This window comes from Penaeus monodon, chromosome 10, assembly GCF_015228065.2.
Source record: "Penaeus monodon isolate SGIC_2016 chromosome 10, NSTDA_Pmon_1, whole genome shotgun sequence".
Lineage (NCBI taxonomy): Eukaryota > Metazoa > Arthropoda > Malacostraca > Decapoda > Penaeidae > Penaeus > Penaeus monodon.
Genome location: NC_051395.1, coordinates 32,018,247 through 32,024,499, shown reverse-complemented (window position 1 = coordinate 32,024,499; position 6,253 = coordinate 32,018,247). Strand labels below are relative to the sequence as shown.

General features: G+C 37.9%; 1 pseudogene; it reads right to left on the bottom strand.

Annotated features, from left to right (window-relative positions):
- Positions 1 to 983, bottom strand: part of LOC119577604 — a 1,544-nt pseudogene extending 561 nt beyond the window's left edge.
- Positions 984 to 6,253: the final 5,270 nt, after the last annotated feature.

The window sequence follows — 6,253 nt, the reverse complement described above, 5'->3', positions numbered from 1 at the left end:
AAGACCCCTAAAAAAAGTCTTTCGGTATTTTTTTTTAGATCAAATGGAATGAAAACATAAAGTTTGTATATTCTGTCGCATTGAGAAATCATCAATGAAAGGAAACCAAACATTTCGTATGAATCATATTTCGCTTAATTAACTTATTCTGAACAAACAGCCAAGAAATTACTTACCGACATACATGTACCACGAGGATGGGCTGAGGGCCATGAGCACCAGGCCAGAAATCTTACTCGCACAGCCCAGCAACCCTAAAATATTGTCCTCAATCCCCAATTTATAACTCAGAATAGGGAGCAGCATAGAGGTCCCTATAGGAATAGAATTACTGGTTACTTTTTGGGCCCTTTAAATTTAAGGGTTTAAAAATTCCCTTTGAAATGAAGCGTGGACAGATGTATATTGGGGACTAAACACTCGTCGTGTAAAAATTTTTTAGGGTTTTTTACTATTGCTATTAAATCTATTTAAAAAAAGACATCTGCATGTTTAAGGGTATACAAACTAAAATCTTTTAATAAAAGGGTAGTCCAAAGAAAGCTTTCGCCGGGGTTTTATTCTAAAAAAAAGAACAGAAAAACAACAATGAAAAAAAGAAATGTTTTTTTTCTCTTTCCCGAGTCCGAAAATTTTTGGGCTTTAATTTCGCATTACTTACCCACGTTTCCAAACCCCCCGAGGGAAAATCCCTCAAGTAGACAAATTTGCTCGTAGGTCCAGCAAAACTTTTTTTGGGACGAACAGGTATTCTAACTGCGCTCCCCCCGGGGAAGAAACTTTACATATGAAAATTTATCCTAAGTGCTACAAATTTTAAATGAAAATTATAATGAACCTTTAAACCCAAGTCAGGGGGTTTATCCCACTGTTACTTTAGATTTTAGGAAGTTTTTTTTAAAAATACAGATGGCTTCACGTTTGCCCCCAGCAAGGAATTTTTTATGAGTTGGGGCAGTAAACCGCCCCTTAAATTTCCCCATTTCCTTAAATTTGTTTTGAATTGTTTCTTTCCCATACTATTAATATTGACACTTTTTCTTTCTTTTTTGATTTAGGATTTTTTAAAATTTGTTATTAAAAATATTAAAAAACATTAAAAAAACCTGCCAAGAAAATGAAATTTAAAGGGGCCCAGGCCTTTCATAACATTAAAAAGGGTAAAATACTAAAAATTTTATTTTCGAAACCCTAATGGGGGAAAAAAGGAGGTTGAAAATTTTTGAATTTCTCTGCTACTGGATACCCTTTTAACAAATTTTCCTTGCGACGCAATCCCACTTCGTTTATTATAAATGGACCAAAAAAGGGCCCCAAACAAATGACGGGTCTTAAACCAGGCCCAAAGGGTGGGGAAATTTAATACTCAGGGGCCTCCCCTAAAGGGGAAAAACGAGTAGACTTTTACCAGTGATAAAAAAGCGGAGAAACAGGGGCGAATATCAGGAAAAGATCTTCCCCCCGGGCCAGGGCCCCTTTTTCGCTGCTTGGGGCCACTTTCAGCTTGGCGGGGAAACTTTGGTCGGGGTCAAGAGGTCGCGGACCATGTCCCACTTCCCCTCGTGGTGCTCGCGCGAGTCTTCGTTTGCGGAGGACGATTTTACACCCACGCTGGGACAAAAGCCCGCACCGTGATGTAAAACACGCCCACGTAGCCAAAGGGGGAGAAGAGGAGGGGGGTGAGGAAGGGGCCCAAAGGGGGGGGGGGGAGCGCCAAAACGAACTTTCGCGAAGTCCAGGAAGCGATCGGAGGGTGGGGACTGGAGGCCCGAGGATGGGGGACAGTACGAATAGGTGGCCTTTAGGAGGGGAATGAGGCCCCCACCAGCCCCGGGGGGAGGGCCGGCCAGGCCCACTAGTTCCAGGGGGAAAGCCCCCAAAAAGAGGGGTTTGGGTTCGGTGGAAATTTATATTAGGTTCTTCTTTTAAACTGGGGGGAGGGTGTTTTGTTACAATAAAGGGAAAAAATTGAAAGTACAGTTATCATAATACTGTTATTGGTGTTGCTGCACATTTGAGGTAAAGGGAAAATTTATGAAAATAAACTTTAAAATTTACTATAGTGAAAAAACAAAAAAACTGATAATAACAAAAACGAAACCCGGGAAAAAACAAAAAAAGGTGAAAAAAATGGTGATGATTTTTAATAAAAAACAAATTACTGACAACATTAATGAAAAGGGAATAAATGATACCAATACGAAAGGCTGCTGTTATCATCTTTTACATAAACAATTATAATGATAATAGTTTACATAAAGTCCGGGATCTACATCTCCCCCATTATGAAAATGAAAATTACAAAAAAAATAATATAGCAAAAATCCCAATGATAAACAGTTATGAGGGCCCCAATGGGCATTTCACCATGTAAATGGCAGTCGCCAAGAAACTCCCAAAAAAGGGGGAAAGTAACATAGAATTTTCCTCCGTTTTTACGCCCCAGGAACCCAGCACGAGGACGTAAAAAACACAGGGGGCATTTTGGCCCAAATACCCCCTCCCACCAAATCAAGACCCCAGGTGGCCTCGCGCGGGGGGGGCCCCCCTTTTCCCGGGGCTCCGGGGCTGGAGATTTTTTTTGGCACTCGGGGAAAGTGTGGTTGGGGCCTCCCCCTCGCATACCTGGGGGACGGTGGGGGGAATGGAAAGTTGTTGATGCCCACTATTTGTTGTGTATTTTTTCCCATATTCAATGTGGTAAATTATTGGGTAGTGTTTGTGTGGAAAGTAAATTTGGCATAAGCTACACGCTGTCATTTAAAACTCAAACACTCAAAACACGTGGTGCGTGCACACAAAACACGCAGGGCACAGCCCGCACGCCCCGCGCGCGTTTTAACATATAAACACACGCAGCTGAAAAAGGGACGAAAAAGACGAGGGAAAGTAGGCCAAAACATATGGTAAATTTGGGTTTTTGTTTTTTTTTACATGGGTTTGTTTTTAAATTTTGTTGTTTCTTCCGGAGAAGTTAATTTGGTTGGGAAATGGACGCATCTCTTTTATCTAATATGTTTTTTATGCTTTAAAAACCCAAATTTATAAGCGAGACAAAGAAAAGAACGGGGTATACTTTTAAAGTTTACCAAAAAAAAATCAAACCACAGTTTTTTGTGGGGGAAAAAACAAAAAGGGACATGAAAAATTTTTGGGAGTCCTTCAGTCGATTACTATGTTTGTAAGGATTTGCCCTCTTCAAAAGTTAAAAAAGCGTCCCTTTTTTTTAAAATTTAAAAAAAACCAAAAACCCCCCCCCAAGACTATAAAAATTACTGTGATTCTTAAAACACAAATTCACAAAGAAAAAATGATATCAGAATAACAACGGAAAATTTGAAAAAATCATATTCAGTGATCCCAAATTTTTCATCTAAATCTATAGTTTAAGTCCTTGTGTAAACTACATTTAAAACAATTTTGTTCATTAGCAGTTTTGGGTTTGTAAATTGGGGTATTATCGTCCAAATGTTTAACCCATTAGAAAAAAAAAGTTTTGACATGTACGGGAGTCTAAAATTTTAAATAAAAAAATAATACAACAAAAAAAGGACTCATTGGGAAAAACCCCACTTCATTTTTTGGCGCGTGATGAGTCAAAGGGCCATAATTTTGGGTGTGATTTTCATTACAAGTTCTCTTCATAATATTTTAAAAAAAAAAATAGGAATGATGGATAGGGCGTGGAAAGTCTAAGTTTTTAATTTTCGGACCCCATTAATATAATTAATTTTGTTTTAAAAAAAGGGAAATTTACTTTTTTAATTTTAAAAAAAAAAAAAAAAAAAAATCTGGGCAAAAGGGGACTAAAATATTACAAAAGGGCCAAAAATAATGCATGACTAGAATAGAAAATAAAAAAAAAAACTACTAAAAATTTAATAAAATTAAAGGGAAAAAAGAAACAAAAAAAATGCTAGAAAAAAATAAAAAACCCCTGCCGGGTTATACAAAATATCATCGGGCAAAAAACCCCAAAAAATTCTTTTTCCTACCTTTTCAAGCACGGGGGTTCGTCACGAGCGTCGTCGGGCAGCGTCCAAGCCAAATTTTCAACAGCAAAAAAGGGCTCTACCGGGGACTTTCTTAAAGATAAACCCCTTAGACGGTCTCGAATTTGGATTCCCCCTGGTAAAAACATATGATTGGGATTGTCCGGGGGAAAATTTGTATAATCGTGGATAACCCCCGGGGTTTAAAAGCAGTGGCGTTTTTTTCCTTGTGACTTCTCCCGTTTCCAAAATGGGGATTGATTTTTTATTGGGCCCCCATTTTTCGCCAGAGCATTCACGCCTCCCCCTTCACATTTACAATTCAAACCAAGTTTTGGTTCTAATTCATATATACTAGATATTTGTTCTATTTAACCCCGTGGGGGGCTTTCTTTCGGTTTGAATGTATGCTGCAAGGTAATCGTGTAAAAAAAAATGAAAAACCCTTTTTTGATTTAATGCCCAATACTTAACAAGGGAAAAAAAGGATAGAAATAGAGATAAGACAATGGTCAGGGTTAATAGTATTGGTATAAAAAATGTTAAAAATCAATGATAAAATAATAATAAATATGGTGAGATGACGATAATAATAACAACAATAAAAATTGTAGCAGCAAAAAAAATTATAAATCATTATTTTTGATTTTAAAAAGAAATCCCGTTTTCGATAAAAAAAAAAAATATTGGTTTTAAGGCCCCAAAAGGGAATATCCCAGCCAATGAAATTTAAAATACAAAAAATTTTTTTAAAGCTTTACTTTTTGATGGTAACGATAAGATTTTTGTTTTAAAAACCATTTACAAATCAATAAATACAGTAGAGTAAAAAACTAGCAACAGCATGATGTGAAGAAAAGCAGCATACAAAAAAAAACAGAGTCTGGGTTAATGCACCCATAAAAAGAAAAAAATTTGGGGCGATATAATACCCAAAATCATTGTTATTCACCCCAAAAGTATAAACATAAAAAAAAGAAAATATAGACACTACAATTAATAATAATAAAAAAAAAAAATAATTAAAAATTATTATAATAATGATAATAATTAAAATTATAATAAAAAATAATAATAAAAATAACAATAACAATTTTGATGTAAGGGTTTACTGAAAAGGGTAATGATCATAACAGTAATGATACAGATTCTTATAATGTTTTATGCCCGAGTTGAGGGACTGATGATTATTATATGATGATAATAGTAATAAGAAAAACCGATGAGGGGCGTTTTGTGATTATCCCAAAAAATGATTATAAAAAAAATAATTAAGATATTCGCCCAAAAAATGCCCATTTTTTTCACCGGCATTGAATGCCCTTTTCCCTTGGAGTCATCCCAAAAAACCCAGGTGTGCGAACGGCTGCATTTACTTAAGCACATATAGGTAGGCCTCGTCCCAGTAGCCTGACGTTTGTTTCGTAGCTCTTAGTTTTGGCGGAATTTTCTCTTCGTTTTGTTTTTTTATTTTTTTTCCCGGAAGGGCAGAGAAAGGGTATAGAAATTTAAGGGTGACGGGGGGGGTGGGTGATGATGTGAAAGATGGAAATGGGGAAAAAAGAAAAAAAAAGGAAAGAAAATGTTGAGTAAAATAGGGGAAAAAGAAAGAAGTTTTTAAAAAGAGGGAGATGGGTTTAGATGATGAAAGACAGACGGGAAAAGAGAGAGAGAGAGAATTAAAAAGGGCGATATTTCCGAATAAAGGGGAGGGATTATGTATCGAAAACTTTTGGGGTTTATAGTTTCTTTTTTCCTTGAAATTCGCCCATCGAAAAGACATTTCCCAAAACTTCCAGCGTTTTAAACGTACCCGATTTCTCAAAATGAGTACCCCTGGCAGCGCCCTTGGTGGGTCTCTTCGTTCCGAATGTGTCGCTTGACGGGATCGCCTGGACCGCGGAGTCTAAAATTCTTTATGCCCCCCCTCCTTCCCCCCCCCCAAAATTTTCTTTACTCTTCCCCCCTTTTTCCTCCCACTTAAACCCCTTCCAGCCCCTCCCCTGCCTTTTCCCTATCGCCAATCCCCCCCCTTTCCCACCCCTCCCCCAAACCCCCTCTTTTTCCCATATAAACCCCTCTTTTGCTTTTTTTACCCCCCTACCCCTTTCCCTCCCTTAATCCTCATCCCCCCCCCTACTACCTTAGTCTCCCCTCCATTCACCCTCCCCCCTCCCCCCTTTGGTCGCCCCGCCCCCCGGCGGGTGATGAAAACACGTCTCCTACCCAAGGTTATATATACCTTGGGTCCTTTGCTCAAA